Raw genomic sequence first — 22,647 nt, forward strand, 5'->3', positions numbered from 1 at the left:
CAATTTAGGATCACTAGCAATTTTATCAGGCAGCACCATTACAGCATGTCTGTAAATATTCACAGTTGCTATCAGTTGCAAATGTGTTCCTGTAAGGATTTGACTACCACCATTGCAATCTACAATCACTTCAGCACAGCATTCACCATAATTTTTTATCAATTCCAAAAGAGCATCTCGCAATAGAGACTGGGGAAAAATTCTCAAAACTGAAATATATTATTCTTCAAATTCAACTCATTTATTCTTACATTTTCAGGGAGTGGATAAATGAAAGTAGATCATTGTTAATATTTCATAAAACAATTAACCATCCTTAAACTAATCCGAAAGATGACTTTAGTAATCTAAGCAGCTTAGTCTTTTTACATATCATGATATTATTTTAATTCTAATCTTTCCATTATACTGGGGGCAAACTACATGCAGTAGAATGTTCAAGTGACATCTGTATCCTATTAAGACTTCAGCTTTAGCAGACTGAACCAGTTCCCTATTTTTTTCCCTCTATTCCACACTGCCTGCAATAAAATACAGTCAAACACGAATAAATAATTCAGCTTGCAGCTGATGCTTGCTCTGCCATATGTGCTGCCTGCCTACAGTCGTTTGCTGCAAAAATGTTGTAATGCATACCAAAAACTGCACACGCTCCCCTTTTTTTGCTCTGGGCACAGTACAGATTCACAGCTGCGTGATCAGTTTTTGCTGTCTTCACAATGTTTCTCCCTCCCACCTTCAAAAAAAAGGGTAATTTCAGCAAAGATGCACATTCGCCTCCTTCTCATCCTCTCCCCTTTTCCTTCATTCACTGACCTAACAGTAATGACACACACGGATGCATTCATGTGTGACAATGAGTTATGATGCATTAATGTGTATACACAGGCTCCTTTCTACACGAGCTGCTCTCTCTGGAATGCTGAGTCGAAGCTGAGCAGAATGACCCTTTCCTCATTACTTCAAAGAACTTACAATGTACATTTGGTTTAAATAAGGAAAGAAAGAAGTTTTTAAAAAAAAATTCCAAGACATGCGTTTCAACTGAGAGACAGATGTACTGGTAAGATGCATTATAACCGGTACAAACTCTTAAGGAGCGCAATTGGTTCAATGCACGACCAAACCTCAAATTCCTACAGCAGGTTTAGCTAGTTGACTGCATCAGTAAATAACTGTTGTGACAACTCATTAGTGAATAAGACTGCATAGGAAGAACATATTTCAAAAATAAGATGAAAATAAAACATATCCTTTCATGAGTTAACTTCAAAACCCTGTAAAACACCATTTCAAAAGGATTTTGAACCTCACGGTTGTGATGCATGGTGTGCGATTAATATATATTTAAGTTCACTTACTTTAAAGTTTGGGCTTTGAATTAGTGGTACATGCATTTTCATTTATGTGCATGAAGGTGCTTAATTGATTGAGGAGAAAGTGAGGTCTGCAGATGCTGGAGATCAGAGCTGAAAATGTGTTGCTGGAAAAGCGCACATAAGCCTGATGAAGGGCTTATGCCTGAAACGTCGAATTTCCTGTTCCTTGGATGCTGCCTGACCTGCTGCGCTTTTCCAGCAACACATTTTCAGTGCTTAATTGATTAACATGTCAGTACTTCTGAAGCCATGACTTTATTTTAAACCTGCATGAGGCGAACATATGGGTTGATAAATGGGAATTTGTTTGCATTGGGGTTTTATGAGTGGACAGAGTAAGCACTAAGGAGCATTATCTTGCCTTCTGTGTGGAAGGATGAGGAATCGTTTTCTTTTGCTTAATTGAAAAACCCAGAGCTTGAAAAGTTTTCGTTTTTCACTTTGCTGAAGTACTAGTTCAAGTTTGATGTAGGAAACAGCTTCTCTAAGAGAAATGTGTGTTTAGAACAGCTTATTAATAGATTACACCAGTGTAAGGATATTAGCTTAAAAGTTCCAGACCAGATGTGTTTAGTGAGAAACCAGAGGGGTTCATTTTAAGTTGAAAAAGGCCAAGCACAATTCTGTTTTTAATCAAGAATGAAACTACCAACTTCTCAAGACGTATGAGGAATGTTTGAGGACTCTTGGTCTGCACTCGATGGACATTAGAAGGATGAGGGCAGAATCTAATTGAAACACACAGAATACTGAATGACCTGAACACAGTTGATGTTAGGAAGATGTTTCCATTGCTAGGAGAGACTAGGACCTGAGGGCACAGCCTTAGTCTAAAGGGAAGAACTTTTAAAAAGATAAGGAGAAAGTCCTTCAGCCAGAGAGTGGGGAATCTATGGAATTAATTGTTACAGAAGTTGTGGTTCTGTTCGCCGAGCTGGGAATTTGTGTTGCAAACATTTCATCCCCTGTCTAGGTGACATCCCCAGTGCTTGGGAGCCTCCTGTGAAGCGCTTCTGTGATGTTTCCTCCGGCATTTATAGTGGTTTGTCTCTGTCGCTTCCGGTTGTCAGTTCCAGCTGTCCGCTGCAGTGGTCGGTATATTGGGTCCAGGTTGATGTGTTTGTTGATAGAATCTGTGGATGAGGGCAAGCCAAACAGAGAACAGCCAGGGAATTCCTAGAGGCATGGCACTCATCCACAGATTCAATCAATAAGCACATCGACCTGGACCCAATATACCGACCACTGCAGCGGACAGCTGGAACTGACATCCGGAAGCGGCAGAGACAAGCCACTATAAATGCCGGAAGAAACATTATAAAGCACTTCACAGGAGGCTCCCAAGCACTGAGGATGTCACCTAGACAGGGGACGAAACGTCTGCAACACAAATTCCCAGCTCGGCGAACAGAACCACAACAATGAGCACCCGAGCTACAAATCTTCTCCCAAACTTTGCTGCAGAAGGCTGTGGAGGCCAGGTCATTGAGTATATTTAAGACAGAGATAGATAGGTTCTTGAGTATCAAGAAGATCAAAGGTTACGGGGAGAAAGTGGGAGAATGGGGTTGAGAAACTCCTTAGGCATGGCTGAATGGTGGAACAGACTTGATGGGCTGAATGGCCGAATTTCTGCTCCTATGTCTTATGGTCTAAGACCAGAAATTGAAAGAAACAGCTAAGTTAAACATATAGATTGACAGATAAGCAAACACTCTCTAATGTTTGTGTACTGCAATGTGATGATGTTGAGAAGATGGGATTGCATTTTTGTTTTGTTTCAAAATCTTTCAAGTTGTGTTGTCTGCCAATAGCTGGGCGTACACTTTATGTAGGAGCAAATTCCTGCAGACGCTGGAACCTGTACTGAAAACAAAACTGCTGGAGATCCCAGCAGGTCAGGCAGCATCAGTGGACAGAAAGCAAGCTAACATTTTGAGTCAAGATAACTCTTCAGAGTGATGTGAAGCATGGAAGGGGCTTTATGTTTTATATTTTCTTTTGCATAAAAAACCTCTTTCATGCTTAAAGCAAAGCTGCAGAATTCTGCGTTTGTGTTTCAGGGAAAGACCACCTCTTTAAATCAAAGAAAGGTGACATATCAAGCCAAATTTCAGTCTTGAATCCAACCTGTCCAATCATAACATCAGCTGGGCTCATACTGCAGTGCAACATTCGGTAAACTTCAGTATGAAATCGAGCATGTGGTAGAATTGTATTCCTTTACTGAACTGGAGGAAGGTAGTAATGAATTAATGAGTATGGGAGTGCAAACATCCCTTGTTATTTGGTTGTCAAATAAAGGCCATCAGAATTGGTTAGGGTTAGGATATTGCTGCTAAGCACCTGCTAGGTATTGGTAAGTTATATTTTATTTTCCTACAGTCTGACTGTCAAATATAGTAGAGGTCAGATGCAATGCAAAACACACTGTTCTCTGCTCCAACAATGCATCTTTATCTCAATTCAGAACAGCAAGCTCCCCCAGTGCTCATTGTCACTGTTGCATTTCCCAACGAGCCATCACTCTGCAAAAGCTGTAAATTCGGGACCAAAGGCTGAGAAGTTTTGCACTTGAACTGATGTGCTCCCGAAAATACCTCTACTCAAAGCAATGAGAAGCACCTTGAAAGAACTTGGAGGAGGTCGAATCAAAGTCACACTGTAGAAAAACCAGCAGGTCAATCCTGTTGTCAGGCCAGGTCAGCTTTCACAGAATATGGTTATGATTTAAACTACACATCTACAAATGATAACGGTAAACTTTAAAACCTGTTCTCATGAGAAGTGGAAACTCTAGTCGATCAAAGTACGAGGAGTCCTGTCCCTACACTCAGGACTAGCTAATTGAAGCATTCATTATGATACAATATTAGTGCTTAGTACCGTACATGAGAATGAAGCAGGAAATATATAAATGTTAGTTGACAAGCTGAACCATTTGAGGAAAGCACGGTGGCTCAATGGTTAGCACCGCTGCCTCACAACTCCAGGGGCCCGGGTTTGATTCCCACCTCGGGTGACCGAGTGGAGTTTGCACATTCTCTGCGTGGGTTTCCTCCGGGTGCCAGTTTCCTCCCACAATCCAAAAGATGTGCAGTTAGGTGAATTGGTCATGCTAAATTGCCTGTAGTGATTGGTGCATTAGTCAGGGGTAAATACAGGGTAGGGGAATGGGTCTGGATCGGTTACTCTTTGGAGGGTCAGTGTGGACCGAACAGCCTGTTTCCATATTGTAGGTAATCTAATCTTCATTATACTTTTGATGCTTAAAAGTATTTCAAGAAATGTGAGCATTAAATATTTCTAGCCTATTACTTTAAAAAGGCCAGATTCTTCACTAAATAAAATAGCCCTTTAACACATGACCACATTCTAACAAAGCATAGCTGGCAATTAATTGTTTAAGTTCAAAACAATAACAAATTCTGTCAAAAGATGGTTTCTCAACTAATTATAGCAAAAATAAAGTGGTCTCCTTACCCTAAAAATCATGATGCTCTTTAACTGAAACCTTTAAAAGGTAAGGAAGGTTTACTGTCATCTCCACAAGCTAAGATCGTTGCACTAATTCTTGGTGAACTCATACTTTGAGATATTATCATTTTCTTCTCATGTCATGCCATACACACATATGCAGATATTATGAACCATGTTGCATATGCTACATGTTAAATGACCAAAACTCTCAAAGACTTCCAAGGATCGCCAGACATTTTGTGTGGTTTGAGGAAATACCTTATCAATAGAGAGAACAAAGAGGTTATTCTTCCAGAGGTATCTCATTGTGGAATAGGCCAAGTGGTAACTAAAACACATCACAACTTCATTGCCATAAACCTCAAAACTGCTGGGGAAATTCAGCAGGTTTTTGGAGAGAAAACAGGGTTAACTTCTCAGATTCAGTAAGTTACCTTCTTTACTGGACCCTGAACAGTTGACTCTGTTTTATCCCCTTAGAAATGTAGCAGCTCTGGCAGCATCTAAACAAGCAAAACAGAGTCAACATTTTAGGGTCCAGTAAAGAAGGTAGCTGACTGAACCTGAAAAGTTAGCTCTGCTTTCTCTCCCAAAGACCTGCTGAGATTCTCCAGCAATTTCTGATTTTGTTTCAGATTTCCAGCATCTGCAGCCTTTTTTTTGAGAGTGTAACAACTTGACTGTAACGGGTTAGTCTGTCTTTCAAAGAATGGACCAAAAGATGAGAAAAGCCCAAACCAGACAACTTAGTGGATTCTCCCAAGTCCTTATTTTGACAGAGACTCAATGCAAAGTCACATAGAACACAGAAATGTACAGCACACAACAGGCCCGGTGTTGTGCTGAGATTTAATCCTAATGTAAAATATATTAACAACCTACGCATCCCTCACTCATTGCTATCCATGTGCATGTCCAACAGTTGCTTAAATGTCCCCAATGACTCTGCTTCCACCACCACCGCTGGTAATGCATTCATAACTCTCTGTGTCAAAAAACCTACCTCTGACATCTCCTTTATACCTTCCTCCTAATATCTTCAAACTATGACTTCTCGTACTAGTCAATCCTGCCCTGGGGAAAAGACTCTATCTATTGACTCTATCTATTCTTCTCATTATTTTGTACACCTCGATTAGGTCTCCTCTCTTCCTCCTTAGATTAGATTAGACTAGATTAGACTTACAGTGTGGAAACAGGCCCTTCGGCCCAACAAGTCCACACCGACCCGCCGAAGCGCAACCCACCCATACCCCTACATTTACCCCTTACCTAACACTACGGGCAATTTAGCATGGCCAATTCACCTGACCCACACGTCTTTGGACTGTGGGAGGAAACCGGAGCACCCGGAGGAAACCCACGCAGACACAGGGAGAACGTGCAAACTCCACACAGTCAGTCGCCTGAGTCGGGAATTGAACCCAGGTCCCTGGCGCTGTGAGGCAGCAGTGCTAACCACTGTACCACCGTGCCGCCCCCAAAAGAGTTCCTTCTCTCCTGAAAGGTCCGAGTCTATTCAACCTTTCTTCATAAAGTAAACCCTCCAGTCCAGGCAGCATCCTGGTAAACCTTCTTTGCACCCTCTCCAAAGGCTCTGTATCTTTCCTATAGTAGGCGACCAAAACTGTACACAATATTCCAAGTGTGGCTTCACCAGGGACTTGTAGAGCTGCAGCAAAACCTCATGGCTCTTAAACTCTATCCTCCTGTTGATGTAAGCCAAAACACCATATGCTTCCTTAACAACCCTATCTACTTGGGTGGCAACTTTGAGGGATCTATATACTTTCACACCCAGATTCCTCTGTTCCTTCACACTGCCAAGAATCCTGTCTTTAAACCTATATTCAGCATTCGAGTTCGACCTTCCAAAATGAATCACTTCGCATTTATCCATCTTAAGATGGCCATCATTGCTGCCATCAAAAGAACTTAACAGCAGAATTAGCAGCTTTCAAGACAATTTCTATCAGTGAGTCCTCTGTTTTAACGCATCAGACAGCTGCATCACCTAAGCAGCCAAGGTATCTAACTGCGAAGTTTAAACAAGAACAGAGCCTCTCCCCTAATCTGTTCCACATTCAAATTCATGAGCAATTAATCTCATGGCAATCAATTACTCTGAATTTTCCTCCTTGAGACCTTCTCTCTAAACAAAGCATCAACTCAACTAAGAAGCATCTGGCCAGCACCAGGTAACATGCTTACAATTCTTGTCTTACCTTCACCTGTATCTAACTGTGCATGTGGACACTACCAGTCAAGAAATGAATTGTCAAATTTTTGTTAACCTCTGGGGAAAGTGTGTCAGAAATAAAATAATTTTCTTCATTTTTAAATTCACAAAAACTTGCTGCTGAGTTTTGTAAATTGATAGGTCAAATAGGTCAAAGGGTTTAAAAAAAAACACATCGAAGTAATAGAACTATATTGATTTTAGGCAAATGAAACTTCAGATGATGATAGGAGACTAGGGCAGACCATTGAAATTGAGATCAGTAGAAAGGATACCTATTTTGGAATAATACAGAATTACCTGCAAACCTCTTGAGTTATTATCATCATGTAACAAAGTTCCCCAACATGGCAAACTCCCAATATGCCACAGCACTCATTATTGATGCTTAAAACTGGATTAACAACAGAAGCTATTTTTTAAAAAAGTCACCTGACAAAGGTGCAGTACTCTGACAGCTGGTGATTTCAAATAAACCTGCTGGACTATAATCTGGTGAGGTGTGATTTTTGACTTTAAAAAAGTACAGCAATTAAACAGATTTCAAAATGATATTGACTCAGTTTTAGGAGAAATGGACAGAATATTTACGCAATAGTGTAAAGTGGCTTCATTACAATTCCAATGTTAAATCAGGTTGAAAATACCAGTGGTCTTAAACATTCTACAATCTGGCCAACGTTGACAGTCCTGCTACAATAAACATAGTAATGCTTTCTGTTTTGAATTAGGGAAATTAAGAATACAAAACATCAACATGTGCACAATTAAACATACACAGCATCAGTTTAAAACCGGAATTGGGTATGTCTCCCATTGAAAAACATTACAAATGCTTCTTCACATAACTGCTATTAATGTAACAACACAATTTCTATCACTTGAGCAAAATTCATTATCACAAATTTTTAAGAAGTGTTCAACTCCTAAGGTCAGGCATTTGCTTGATAGATTGGAATCTCCAGTCTGGAAACATTCTGAATCAGCGTACATGTTCAGGAAAACAGGCTTTGGCTGGCACAACTTTAAGCATGTGAGCATGTGCATATGTGCGTACAAGTGTCTGTGCATGCATACGCATACATGCGTGTATCTGTGTGTACATGTGCCCATGTCAGCATTCTGTGTCGGTGTGCGCACCCATGCATGTCAGTGTCTGTGTGTGCCGTTTGTGCATGTGAGCATGTATGTCCCTTTGGGTGGATAGTGGGGGGGATAGTCAGTGAAAATGGGGAGTGTGTGAGACAGAAAGAGAGAGAGAGAGAGAGAGAGAGAGAGAGAGACAAAAAAAAAGAAAAAATGTGACAGGATGGAGTCAGAACATTATGCCTTGGCACAGATTACAGGCAGCCACAGGGACTGAGTGTTTAAAAAGCAGAGCTTTTAAAAGCCTCAATTCTCAGTAACTTCATTCCAATTGTTTTGTTAAACATTAGGTCCTCTAGCCCTCACACCCAGTCACAATCCCACTCACTATCATGCCTATACCAGCTAATGCATGCCCCTAATCATCTTCCTGTCTGCTTATAGCATTATGTCAATCCATGCCCCTCCCACTACCTTTCAGTCTTTCCTAATCCATGTCAACTCACCTAGTATTAACCACACAAAGACTTCAAGAGCTATGAAAAATTGAAATATAAAATACAATTCTGTTCACAAAAGCCCATTCATATATTTTAAATCTCAAACATTTATAATCCCTTAAAAAATAAAACATCTGTGTTCATAGCCTACAAACACTGCTAATGCTTTAATAATCTCTTTACATTGTCAATCAAATTGTGAACTTATATTGCCCCCCCCCCCCACTATAATGATAGCTTGTGGAAACCAGCCAAACATTAATAATACTATCACTTAGGATTACATAAACAAACAGCTACTGAAATTAATAGAGATGTTTTTCAATTCTCAGAGTCGGATCATTACTTCTTAATTGGTTAAAGGGCTGACCATCTAAATAACTGGACACCTCGACAGCCATTATCTGCTCTTCAAGACATTTACAACCTTACTAAAGCTTCTCGACTCTCACCCTTGCAGAAGATGACCCTCGGTCCAGTGAGGAAAGGGTATGTGGAACTCAGCAGTGAACTCCAACAGCTTGCTGAACCTGGCTTCCCAATCAGCTATCAACACATCCACATTCTCAAAGTTCCACAACAAAAATAGCACGTGTTTTTTAAAGGATCCTTTTTAAAGGATTCCAGCATTTCCCCAGCTAGTCAAAAATCCAATTCCTATCATCTCACATTAAACAAAAGCTGCACAAGAGAAAGGACACAGGTGATTATATTCTCAATGTGAATTTCACACAAACATTTGCGAATATTTCTTTGAAACTCCACACATCAGAAATATCATTCACTTGTACTGGCTAAATGTATGATTAAAAGGACTCATCTACTTGCAAGTGGAATTAGCTCACTTGCAGAAAAATAGAAAACACTCACTGATAATCCAAGTAAACAAGAAGTCCCTGTAAACTATGGATTTTAAAACTGAGGACTCAATTATAGCGAGTGCATAGTGGGAGTGTTTACCCATCTTTAATTTCTCTATTTTCTTTCATCCACTGTCTTGGTACCATTTTATTTACATTGTTCCATGAGTAAAAAGGTTTTCTGCAATAATGGTACAATTTTTTCTGATGTATACATGCCTATTTTTGTCAAAAAACCAGGCAAGGTGGTCAAAGTGTAACGATGTTCACACAGAGTCCTCAAGCAGTAACTGCTGTGAAATCACAGCAACACAACGCTGTTGCAGATTTAAAAATTAATTTTAAAATATTTTGAAAATTTGGAATACCTGTTTTTGTTGTGAAATAAATGAAAACGAAACTACAACTGGTAAATCATCTGGCTTAGAAAAATACACTCGATGAAGTCTTTCAGACTGCAGTAGAAGTTTCTGTAGCATATGGCAGATTAAAACATGAATCAGCTTTCAAACAAAACAATTCTTACCATGTCTCTGTATCATTTAGGTGTTAGTACCATAAAGAGCAAAGAATTATGGTCACTTTACCTTCATTAAGCACACAATAGATTTGTTTGTTTTCTCAACATAATTTGTATAATATACCTGTCCAGCCCACAGACACAAGGCCCTTTTGAAAAACATACTTTGAACAGAATTTTCACTGATCACAGATTTAAGGATTCTTGTTTTTTTATAAATGGCGAGTTGTCAATACCAACTTTTAATCAGCATTTGTAATAGCACATATTTTACTGTCTCTTCAATAATCGCAATGTACTCCAAACCACAATGTAAATTTTTTGGTGATCGACATTAGCACAACAACCAGCTTATATTTAAATTGCTCCTGATTGGAAGAAACTTACTCAAAACAAACCCAGCCCCTGGTAGTGGGATCTTACCTAGTCAATATGTTTCTACATTACCAGCTGGTTTGAGGGAAATGACTTCTCACTGCACTATCGTTATCCAACAAAGCACCTCACAATATTTCACTACATTTGTAGATCCAGAGTACGTGTGCATGTGTTGCAACAGCCACAAGCATGCAATCCAAGCAGATCGGTAACTGCAGAGTTTAAACTGAAGAGAAGTCTCCGAAAAAGGCGCACATTATTACAAGTTGATGGTGCCATGGATTATAACGTCTGCAGCAGCGTGAACTTGCCCCAGCAGCCAAGAGGTTTGGGAGCACGCTGTTCCAGGAACACAGTCTACTCGAAAACTCCCTAATGTTGTGACCCATTATCATTGAAAACATGTGTTACATAAGGGCTCTTTTACCCATTTCAAGAGAAGGCAGATTAAATATGCACAAAGCATTTTGTAGCACATGGAGGTACATAACTGTAGCACGGTGAAAGATTTTAACAACGTTGTTTCAGTTTGCAGAGTATATTTTAATAGGCGCAACTGCTATATCAAAGCTACAATAAAAGAAATAGTTAGAAGCAATTCTTACAAATCAGTGGGTGCCGAAAGTACAAACCTGCAAATCCAACTGGAGTAACAAGTAAACCTTCAATAGCAACCGAAAATAATTCGTGTTTAGTGACTAAAGTCGAACTGAAAAACACCATCTCATACTGGACAGCAGTCACTGAGCATTCCAGACAGTAGGCACAATAAAAACCGAAAAAAACTGTGGATGCTATAACTGTGGACCCAAAACAGCCACTCTGATTTCTTTCCACAGATGCTGTCAGACCTGCTGCGCTTTTCCAGCAATAGCTGCTTTTGTATCAAATTACAATATTTGTATGGAAAAAGAACAGAAATAAACCATTTAATCCCACGATCTTACTCCATCACGGCACAGTGGCTCAGTGGTCAGCAATACTGCCTCAGAACACCAGGGACCCAGGTTCAATTCCACCCTTGGGTGTCTGTATTGAGTTTATACATTCTTCTCATGTGTGCGTGGGTTTCCCTCGGGTGCTCCGTTTCCTCTCACAGTCCAAACACATGCATGCTAGGTGGCCTGGCCATGCTAAATTGACCACAGAGTGTAGGAACGTGCAGGCTAGGTGGATTAACCATAAGAAATGTAAGGTTACAGGGATGGGGTGGGTCTGGTTGGGATGCTGTTTGCAGCATTGGTGTGAACTCAATAGCCCAAATGATCTGTTTCCACACTGTAGGGGTGCTATTCTATCAGTCAAAGGAAGAACCACTAAAACATGAAAATAGCAACTGCTAGTCCAACTTGTCTTGTGTACCTCAAAATGGAGCTCCAGTACCACCAGTATGTTCATTTCTGAGTATTATTAGCCTCTTCAATTGTCACTTTCTTAATTCCACTTTTCTACCTTTCCCTGTAGCCCGTGATTTCCTTCGAGTAAAAAATGAGGTCTGCAGATGCTGGAGATCACAGCTGCAAATGTGTTGCTGATGAAGGGCTTATGCTCGAAACGTCGAATTCTCTATTCCTGAGATGCTGCCTAACCTGCTGTGCTTTGACCAGCAACACATTTGCACCCGTGATTTCCTTGACAATCCTGGGTTACAGAATTCTTACAAAAATAACAACCCCCTCAGAGGAATTTCCACACATCTCTGCTGGAAATGGAAGCCTCCCCATCCCCATTCCATTCTGAAACTGCACTGACTTCTAGATTCCTCTTATGTTCAAATCAAGAAGACAGAAAGTTCCTTCTGAAAAAACGTCACTAATAATAAATATTGAATTGAAGAATATGTGAATCAGGCATATTTATTGCAAAATAATATTATTCTGATTACAGAGGCCTAAATGTATTTAATTATGAGATTGACCTTCATTGGAGGAATGTTGCAGAATCTACTTGGAACGTTACTCCATTTATTAGAAAAATGAGGTATAGGAATGCTGCATATAATTATGGCATTCATTTGTGAGATCACACTGAGGATAATGCAGTCTCTGCAACCGAAGAAATATTAAACTGTCTCATTGCAAAATGCTCTTGTTTATGGGGAAGGTGATGGGCTTCAATTCATACCACATCTCAGGTCATAAACATCTTTTCAATACAGAGAAAGTGTTTTACTGGTGGAGGTTAGGTCTGCCAAATGCAACATCACATTGAATTCCTTTGCATTGTGGTGCTACAAGTGAATGTTCATGTTCAGGATCACTATTCTCAGAGCAAGGACCTCTCCTGGTGGCTCAGCCAACCTTTCTTTCTCAAGGAATAGAATCAAACCAATTAACCAGCTAATCATTTCATTAAAGGTACTATTTTCAAGAGTGATGTAAACATTATTCTCATATCTATCTGCAAATTATGTTAGGTAAATGTAAAATTACTCATTATAGAAAAGCTTGTAATAATTTTGTGGGATAAGGAGTTATGCATTATCTGATATTTTACTGGAAAGGACATTGTTTGGTTAATGCTGAGACTGCAGAATAAATACTATTCTATTTGACACATGAAACATTTAATGTGTGGCATAATAATTAGATCAGAGAAAATGGAAGTTTATAAATTCTATTAAATTAATAAGCTTAGTAGAATAAAAGGAGTAGGTTTGCAAAATAACTAGCCATTAACAAAATGAAAGTGAGAAGGACATTCGACCTGCAAGCAGTTACTAACTTGTCTATAATCTTACTACAGAGAAATAAATACTGTAAGTGTTTATGGTGCTCTGTATTTAGTATAGGGAGTTTGAGTGGTTGACCTGGATAAAACTGGCCCCATTAAGTTCAGGAAAAACAATGGACAGAGCTCTCAGAAATGTCACTGATTGTAATTACTACTAGTTTTACAGTATACTGGATCTGCCAACTGCATCAACAGCTTAAATACAGAGTAATGATTGCTACTACACTCATGGCAGTTAATTTATTGAACTGCACATTTTTTAAAAATAGAAAACCCGGTCATTTACACATCTGGACCATCAAATTGCACAATTTGTTTTGCCAGGTTATATTGCTCTTTTTTTCTCATGGAATGATGCTGCAATTTGAAGTTTATTGCAAAGTTGTGCATACTTTTATTTACCAATTGCATCATTGTTGAAAGGGAAGATCCTGAACTACACCGGCACTTCACTCTCAGCCATTTTCACGTCTTGATTGTGACTGCTGATCGATCAGTGCAAAGAAGCCTCAGACACCTCCTGTAAGAAATATCTGAAGCTTTCATGAGCTTGCAGACACGGAGCTGTACAACGCACAGCAGGCAGTGAGGCCACCCTGCTGATATTCAGATGATCCTGCGTAATTGCTGAGTTCACAATGCAATTCAGGCCCTTATCCTGTGTTTGCAATTTCACACCAACAGGTTTTTGAACAAGCCAGCAACAATGATCATCCAAAAATAAGGGGCAGCTCATACAGACTTAATGAAAAGATCAGACTGTTTCAGTAAGATGCAAACAGATTGTGTTCAGTCGACTATCATGAAATATTACCAGGTGAGGTCAGTCGTTCCAACCCTTAGAAGAAAAGCTTGATAATTTGCAAACACTGTCGAAAAGTTTAGGAATTATTTTCTATCTCATTTCTCTTGGCTTTAAAGATTCCTTGAATGAACACATGTATTTAACACATATTTAAAAGAAATATACTTATTTTTTTCACATTTGACCAGCCCTGCCCTACAAACTAGAAATGATATGTTGCCTAAATGCTGACATTATTGTGGACACTTCATACAAACCTCAAATCACTGCACTGATACAGTCACTTGGTCATTGCTTTTTGTGTGGTGACATTTTTTTTCAGTGCATACATTATTATTTAATCATTTATTTTTGAAAACAAAAAAGAACAATCTTTCCAGTACTGTTCATTAATCTTAGGGAGGGACGGGTTAAAAAGAATCAGTGCATTAGATGTGGCAGAATCTTCCCTGATATCTCCCCACTCTAAAGTTTACTGCCACTTAAAATAAAATCTGAAACAATATTATTTCAAAAATAAGCCGATAAAGTACAATTTTCATAATGTGGTGTCACAACTTTGGAGGGAAGGTTACAAAGAGATACGTCTTCAAATAGTTGTCCACATTTTTACTATTTATTTCATAAAATATTTACATCAAATACTAAAACAGATCGCAAAAACATGCATCAGAAGCCTGTGGTGAAAATCTTAATATATTGATATGGATATAGTATTTTTTTTAAATTGTGTTGGAATATAACAGTAAAACTTCTTACAGTAAGAAATAGAACAAACTGTTTCTTTGTATTTCTTTCAGAATTCCAACAACATTCTTTGTTCATCAAAGCCCAATGACTATGTTACGTGTTTACAAGTACCTGTATTGTAAAACATTCTTTAATGTTTATGTGTAGGAGCCAAAATAATGACAATGTGTCAAACACAGACTGTGGACACAACTGACCTGAAAAAAAAAGCTATCTTTAGCATAACTTATAAAACAAACTGATGAACTTCACAAAGTTTCTAAGGGGAGTTCATGGATCCAGGAAGGGAAATGGGATTCTGGAAATATTTTTCATATTAGAGCCTCAAATTATTCACACACAGATGCATAAATACACAGGGGAAAATTGCATAGATTGCTGCTGAATCTGGCTTTATTTAGGCCACATCTGGGGCTGTGTGTGTGGGTCAAAGCACAGCTCACCTTGGAGAGCTCTGGAGTCCCAAAACAATGTAAGGTAAATGAATTGGGATAATTCAGGGGATAAGGTTAGCACGAGGCATTGGTAAAGTTCATTCTGCATTTGACAGAACAAAGGTGATTGGAGAAAGGCATATTAATAAAAAAAATTCAAAGATTTGAGAGAGTGAATTGTGAAAGATATTTCCCTTGTTTGGGGAGTTAGTAACAAATGGACAGTATTTATGATAGAAACATGAAAAGAAATGATTTTCACATAAACTGGTAAAAGATTTGTGGAACAATATATTTTAGAGTTGACTAGGAAGAAACCAGAAACAGTGACAAGTGCTGGACCAGAAATAATTAATTTTAATAATGCAATGGTAATGAACCACTTTACTCGGAGTGAATGTGGTTGAATTTAACGTTGGATTTGAGATGTACACAAGCAAATTTCAAACCAAGGTTCTAAATCTGTGCAAAGAAAATTGTGAAAGGATGAACTGTATTTCCAACACAGAAAAATGAGCTGAACTGCATGACTACTTCAATATATTGGGAAAAGCTTACAAAATAATATCTAGCTTGACAATCCATTCAATGGTCTCTGGAGATGCCTCTAACAGTGAACCTTGTGAGCAGGTTAACTCAATGGCCTTCATGATTTAGTACTCTTTGCCCAAAATGTCAACTCTCCTGCTCCTCGGATGCTGCCTGACCTGCTGTGCTTTTCCAGCATCACACTCTCGACTCTTGGCCACAAGAGTGGGTCATTCTCATCTTCCATTTACAGAGCATGTGGCTGCATTGTCCACATCAAGTCATTCAGCTGGACATGAATCACAATCCGATCACAATTCCGGGGTCAGGGATGTGGTGTTGGTTCTTTGTGCTGCATGTGTTCCATAATGCCATCCAACGGGACAGCGACTGCTTCCCAGGATTGCCGCCATTCCTTAAAGCTCTTGGTGGGGGTTTCACATTCCTGTGATAGGGAACGTTGAGGCTATTTATGATGTTTCCCATCTCACGGAGCAAGGAGGGGTTATTTTGGACAGCACCGGAATCACTTGGCTGGAGTGAGCCTCAAGCTATCCAGATACCAACCTCATGACAATGCACATCTATGCCGTGTGTGTGATAGTGTAAGACGGTGAGGCAGAGCCAGGCACAGCAATATCCCGCAGTACAGCAGACCAGGACCAATGCTATTGTACGAATTGGAGAGCTTGTGATAATCAAAACAAAGCTATTGAGAACTTGCTAGGTAATGTCATCAAGACAACGACCAACTGGCTTGCCTGTATGAAGAACCCGATATCACTAGCTAAGCTAATGTGTAGGCAAGTTACAACAAAATTAAATATACACATATTGGCAGAATGCAGTGCCCTGACTGACATGGTCAAGGTTAATAATAATACAGAAATAGGTCGTCATAACCCACAGAATCCAATAATAGTATGAATATTGGTAAACAGCTCACCACTACACTTCCCAGCGTAACAAATCTGGTCCACCCATCAATACCAACATCTCATGAAACTATCAGATTGTTGTAAAAACTCATCTGGTTCACTAATATTTTTTTTCGGCCACCATCCCTAATTTGCCAGTTGTATCTGGTCACACAGCAATGTAGCAGACTCTTGAAAGCAAGACACCTTTCACACACCACATCGTTTTCAAGGGTAATTTGAGGCATTGAAAGTTCACCATGCCAGCCCATAATTTGTGAATGAAAGGGTCAGCAGACAGACAGCTATGAATGCATATCAAGAGAGTGTGCGAGGAAAGAGTGTCCGCTCATTAAAGACAAATGCAGAGAAGACTATAAATGTCATTTTGTATCCATTTTCACAGTGGAAGAAAATTATAAACTATTGGTGGTGATACAAGGCAATTTGAAAATAAGCCAAAGTTATGCTCAATGTATTTAATGCAAATTAAAAATGGAAATGGAGAAAATAATATGACTTAACAACAGCAATATTCCATTACTCGATGGTTTCTATTTCAGAGTATTATGAGATATAGGTGAGGAAATTGCATATATTGTACTCAGATTTTGGAAAATTATGATCTTCAGCAAAATACAACATAACTTGGTACCTACTGGGAATGGAGGAGGCAACAATAAAGGCTTTGGACTAGGAGGTAAGCTTGCACAGCACAGGCTTCCAATAGAACCACAGCCTTTTACCTGTTATACATGTTCTAGACATAAACATATATATGGCTGGGGTGAAGGGTTAGAGAGAAGAATTTTCAAATCTGCAGGTTACACTTAATTTAGGAAGCAAAGCTGCATAAATGGTAGGAGGAAATCATAAAGGGAGATAGACACACCAAATAGGTGTGCTTAACAACAAACGAGTGGGTCAGTGAGAGACCATCCACTTCATGAGAAGATTTGATTCGAATGTGTCTTTTTCACAATTATAAGAAGCTTTAGGAGCTATGGAAGAATAAAGGATGTCCACGTACAAAATCAAAGTTAGTGCACACAATTATAAAGCATAATCAGAAATGATGATGGAATGTTGGCGTTTAACTCAAGGGACTCAAAATAGATGTGGCATTATTACAGTTCAGTTATACACAGCCTTAGCTTGGTCTCACCTACAGCACTGCAGGCAATTTTGAGCACCACACCTCAGGAAAGATTACAAAAATAATGCAGATGCCGGAAATATGAAATAAAAAATGCCAGAGATATTCAGCAGGATCTATTCAGCAGGCATTCTGGCAGCATCTTTGGAAAGAGAAGTAGTGCTAACATTTTAGGTCAATGACCCATTTGTTCGACGTTCTGAGAAATGGTCAGTGCCCTAAGATGTCTCTCCTCAGATCCTGCCTGATACAAGGACTATCTCCTTGGATTTTCTGCTTATATCTCAGGAAGGTTTTGTTGGTCACAGATGAAAATCACACAACACCAGGTTATAATCCAACAGGTTTATTTGGAAGCACTAGCTTTCAGAGCACTGCTCCTTCATTAGGTGGTTGAGCAGCACTCCGAAAGCTAGTGCTTCCAAATAAACCTGTTGGACTTTAATGTGGCGGTGTGATTTTTAACTTTGTCCAGCCCAGTCCCACACCAGCATCTCCAAAACATTGTTAGTCATAGGAGGAGTTCCAGCAGGGATTCACCAAAATGATGATTCAAAAAGGACCAATTAATGAGGACAGGTTCTGTAGACATGTAGAGAGTTTGGGAGGTTGAATGGGCCTTTAATAGAGACATTTAAATGATAAAGATTTGATATAGTAGATGTAAGGAAATGCGTCCCTCCTGTGTCTGAGTTCAGTACAATGAAATTATTACCTTAAAATTATGCTACTTAAAACTGAAATGAAAAGCAACTTTCCATACATAATGTCTGCAACTCTATTTCCCCCTAAATGATTATGAATGCTCAGTCAAATGAAATGTTCAAGACTGACATCCTTTCATTTTTGATATTTAATGGTGTGAAGTGAAAAGACACAGAGGAGGTAAATGGAATTCAGGTAGACTCTCACCTCCAAGCTGTAAATGGAACAAGTAATCCAGGCCGAAACTGCACTGAAGTGTAAGCGAATGATTAACAGTTAGATGTGCCATTATCACATTTGAGTATCGAGTCACGGCACTGTTCAGAATAATGTTAAAAAAAGATAGTACTAATTCAAGAAGCTCAAGCAGCTCCCAGCTATGTTTCTGATTCAGATTTCTCTTCCGATCAATACCTATGAAGATTGAATCCACAGGCCAGACATATCCTCTGCTCTTTGAGAGCTGGGGTTGTCCAGTTTGTCAAAACAACAACAGTATGGTGACTCTTTTGGTGCAGCTGTTGTGTCCTTACCATTACGGCAGAAGGTCTGGGTTCAAGTGCAAACTACCCCGAATGTTTTTCCCTTGAGCACAGGAGGTTGAGGAGTGACCTTAGAGGTTTACAAAATCAGGAGGGGTATAGATAATGTGAATAGCAAATGTCTTTTCCCGAGGGTAAGGGAGTTCAAAACTAGGGGGAGTATTTTTAATATAAGAGGAGAACGTTTTAAAGAGGACATGAGGGGTAACTTTTTCACACATAGAGTGGTTCGTATGTGGAAGCAACTTCCAGAGGAAGTGATGGATGCAGGTACAGTTACAATGTTATAAAGACATTTGGATAAGAACATGAGTGGGAGATGTTTGGAGGGAAATGGGCCAAGCGCAGGCAGGTGGGACTAGTTTAGTTTGGGATTATGGTCAGCATGGACCAAAGGGTCTGTTTCCGTGCTATATATCTCTCTGACTATGTCCAAACCGGTTGATTCAAAATAAGGAATACCAGCACTAAATCTCAAAACCAAACAATTGGTTGGGAAGATTTTTCAAATGCTTCAGTCTGAATGTACAGGAACAAAGAAAGACCATTTATCCTCTCAAACAGCTCCACCATTCAAAAGGATCACAACCGTCCCATTTGTGTTTTGAACTCCACATTCCTAACTACTCTCAACAATCTTTAACTCCCCTGCCTAACAAGAACCTCACTCTACAGAAAAACCAACACCACTGTGGATGCTGGAAATCAGAAAAAGAAAACAGACATTCTTGGGAAAACTCAGCAGGTTTAGAAGTTCCTGGGTTCTGAAGAAAGGTCACTAGACCTGAGATGTCATTTCTGTTTTCTCTCCACAGGTGTTGCCAGCCTTGATGAGTTTTCCCAAGAATCTCTCTCTGCTTCAACAACCTCACTTCTGCTTTCTGTAGCAGACAGTTCCAAAGTCACACAGCTCTCAGAAAATGCTCTCCTCACTTCTGTCCTGAAAACAGTGTGACCTCATCCTAGACAGACCCACAAGAGGAAACATCCTTTCTACTTCCACCCAGTGAAGATTGTTCAGAATCTAATCCACATTAATAAACTCAACATCACTCTTCGAACTCGAGTGGGAGCGAGCCCTGCCTGTCCGAGCTATCCTCATAATGCACCCTGTGCTATCTGGAGGATAAGAACAAACAACTTAAATAGGCAAACTCTTTCACTGCAATGAGTGAAGTTGAGTTAATTACAGCACTAAAGAGTATTGAATGGACTGTTCAGTGAACATATGGGCAGAGTGGAGAATTGGAATGATGGAGGTGGCTTGAATGTAGAGCTATCACCAGCAAACGGCTGCAGTGTTTCAATGTCAATATTTCCGTATTTGCTGTGCAACAGGATGGCACGGTGGCTCAGTGGTTAGCACTGCTGCCTCACAGCACCAGGGTCCCAGGTTCAATTCCAACCTCTCACAGACTGTCTGTGTGGAGTTTGCACATTCTCCCTGTGTCTGTGTGGGTTTCCTCCGGTTTCCTCCCATAGTCCAAGGATGTGCAGGTTAGATGAATTGGCCATGCTGATTTGCCCATCATGTCAAGTGCATCTTTCAGAGGGAAATGGGTCTGGGTGGGTTACTCTTCGGAGCGTCGGTGTGGACTTGTTGGGCCGAAGGGCCTGTTTCCACAGTGAAGGGAATCTAATCTAATCTAACTCTGTAACTACATTACAACACAATCTTTCCATCAGAAAGTTAGGGTGTATGGGAAAAAAGGAAATTTGGCTGTCTGGAAGAAGACGGTGGGTGGTACTGTATGAAAAGTATTCCGAATTTTGAGAAGATTTGTAGCTCAGGTTGCGGTTTTGGATGTAGGTTTGCTCGCTGATCTGGAAGATTTATTTACACACGTTTCATCACCATACCAGGTAACATTTTTGGTGGCGTCAGATGAAGCACTTCTGATAATTCCTGCTTTCTATTTATACGTTTGGGTTTCTTTGGGTTGGTGACGTCATTTCCTGTGGTGATCTCTATCAACAAACACATCAAGTTAGACCCCATCTATCACCCCTGAGAAAAGGAACAGGAAGTGACTTCACCGTAGGAAATGACATCACCACAGGAAATGATATTGCCAACCCAAAGAAACCCAAACATATAAATAGAAAGCAGGAATTATCAGCAGTGCTTCGCCTGAGGCCCACTGACGATGTTACCCAGTAGGGTGACGTAACGTCTGGAAATGGAAAGTATTCTGCCTGGAGGTTGATGACCAGTGATGTCCCACAGGAATCTGTTCTTGGGCTTCTGCTCTTTGTAGTTTTTATAAATGACTTGGATGAAGTAGAATGGTGGGTTAGTAAGTTTGCCGATGACAGAAAGGTTGGTGGTGTTATAGATAGTGTTGAGGGCTGTTATAGGCTAAAACAGGACATTGACAGGATGCAGAGCTGGGCTGAGAAGTGGCAGATGGAGTTCAACCTCGATAAGTGCGAAGTGATTCATTTTAGAAGGTCAAATTTGAATGCTGAATACAGGGTTAAAGAAAGGATACTTGGCAGTGAGGAGGAACCACAGGATCTTGAGGTCCATATACATAGATCCCTCAAAGCCGCCAACCAGGTTGATAGGGTTGTTAAGGCGACGTATGGTGTTTTTGCTTACTTTAACAGGGGGATTGAGTTTAAGAGCTGACAGGTTTTGCTGCAACTCTATAAAACCTTGGTTAGACCACACTTGGAAAATTATGTCCAGTTCTGGTTGCCTCATTATAAGAAGGATGTAGATGCTTTAGACAGGGTGCAAGGATTTACCAGTAAGCTGCCTGGATTGGAGGGCTTGTCTCATGAAGAGAGGTTGAGTGAGCTCGGACTTTTCACACTGGAGAGGAGGAGGAAGAGAGGTGACTTGATAGAGATGTACAAGTCAATGAGAGGCATAGATAGAGTAGGGAGCGGGAGATTTTTCACCAGGGCAGAAATGGCTGCCAGGAGGGGTCGTAATTTTAAGGTGATTGGAGGAAGGTTTAGGGGAGATGTCAGAGGTAGGTTCTTTACGCAGAGAGTAGTGGGTGTGTGGAGTGCACTGCCAGCAGTGGTAGTAGAGTCAGAGACATGAGGGACATTTAAGCGACTGCTGGACAAGCACATGGACAGCAGGTAAATTGAGGGGTGTGGAGGTTAAGTTGATCTTAGATTAAGATAAATACTCATCACAACATCGTAGGCTGATGGGTCTGTATTGTGCTGTACTGTTCTTTATTCCATGTTCTAATCTGCATTTCAAATGTATTTCCATGGCTATATAATGCTTTGAGTGTTCTGTTGAAGGCAAATCTTTCTTTTAATTCTGTTTAGCATTTGATACTCTGCTAAAAAAAATTCTACCTGAAAAATTAAAAAGCAAACATAACGGGCTTGTGAAATGGCAAGCAAGCGTCCTGTTACAGATTTCTGTAAGGATGTTTCAAACACATTGGAGGGCAACATTTAAGAACAGAAATCTGTGATGAAGAAGTTCACAGCATTTTGTTTGATCTCTACCTGTTACCTTTCCAATGCTTTCGGTAAAACGTGCAACCATTGCCTGAACCTACTCATATTTATGCACTGGCTGATATCCTGGATGAGTTCTCTAGAATTTGAATTGTCCAATACCCTGATATTTATGTCATGGATGTCATCAGCCCCCAATGCAT

General features: G+C 39.9%; 1 protein-coding gene across 1 annotated transcript in view; it reads right to left on the reverse strand.

The window, feature by feature from the left end:
* The window catches only part of ahdc1 (AT hook, DNA binding motif, containing 1), a 206,392-nt gene that overhangs the window by 79,440 nt on the left and 104,305 nt on the right, over positions 1-22,647 (reverse strand). The gene's annotated exons all lie outside the window — the stretch shown is intronic.

Source organism: Hemiscyllium ocellatum, chromosome 30, assembly GCF_020745735.1.
Source record: "Hemiscyllium ocellatum isolate sHemOce1 chromosome 30, sHemOce1.pat.X.cur, whole genome shotgun sequence".
Classification (NCBI taxonomy): domain Eukaryota; kingdom Metazoa; phylum Chordata; class Chondrichthyes; order Orectolobiformes; family Hemiscylliidae; genus Hemiscyllium; species Hemiscyllium ocellatum.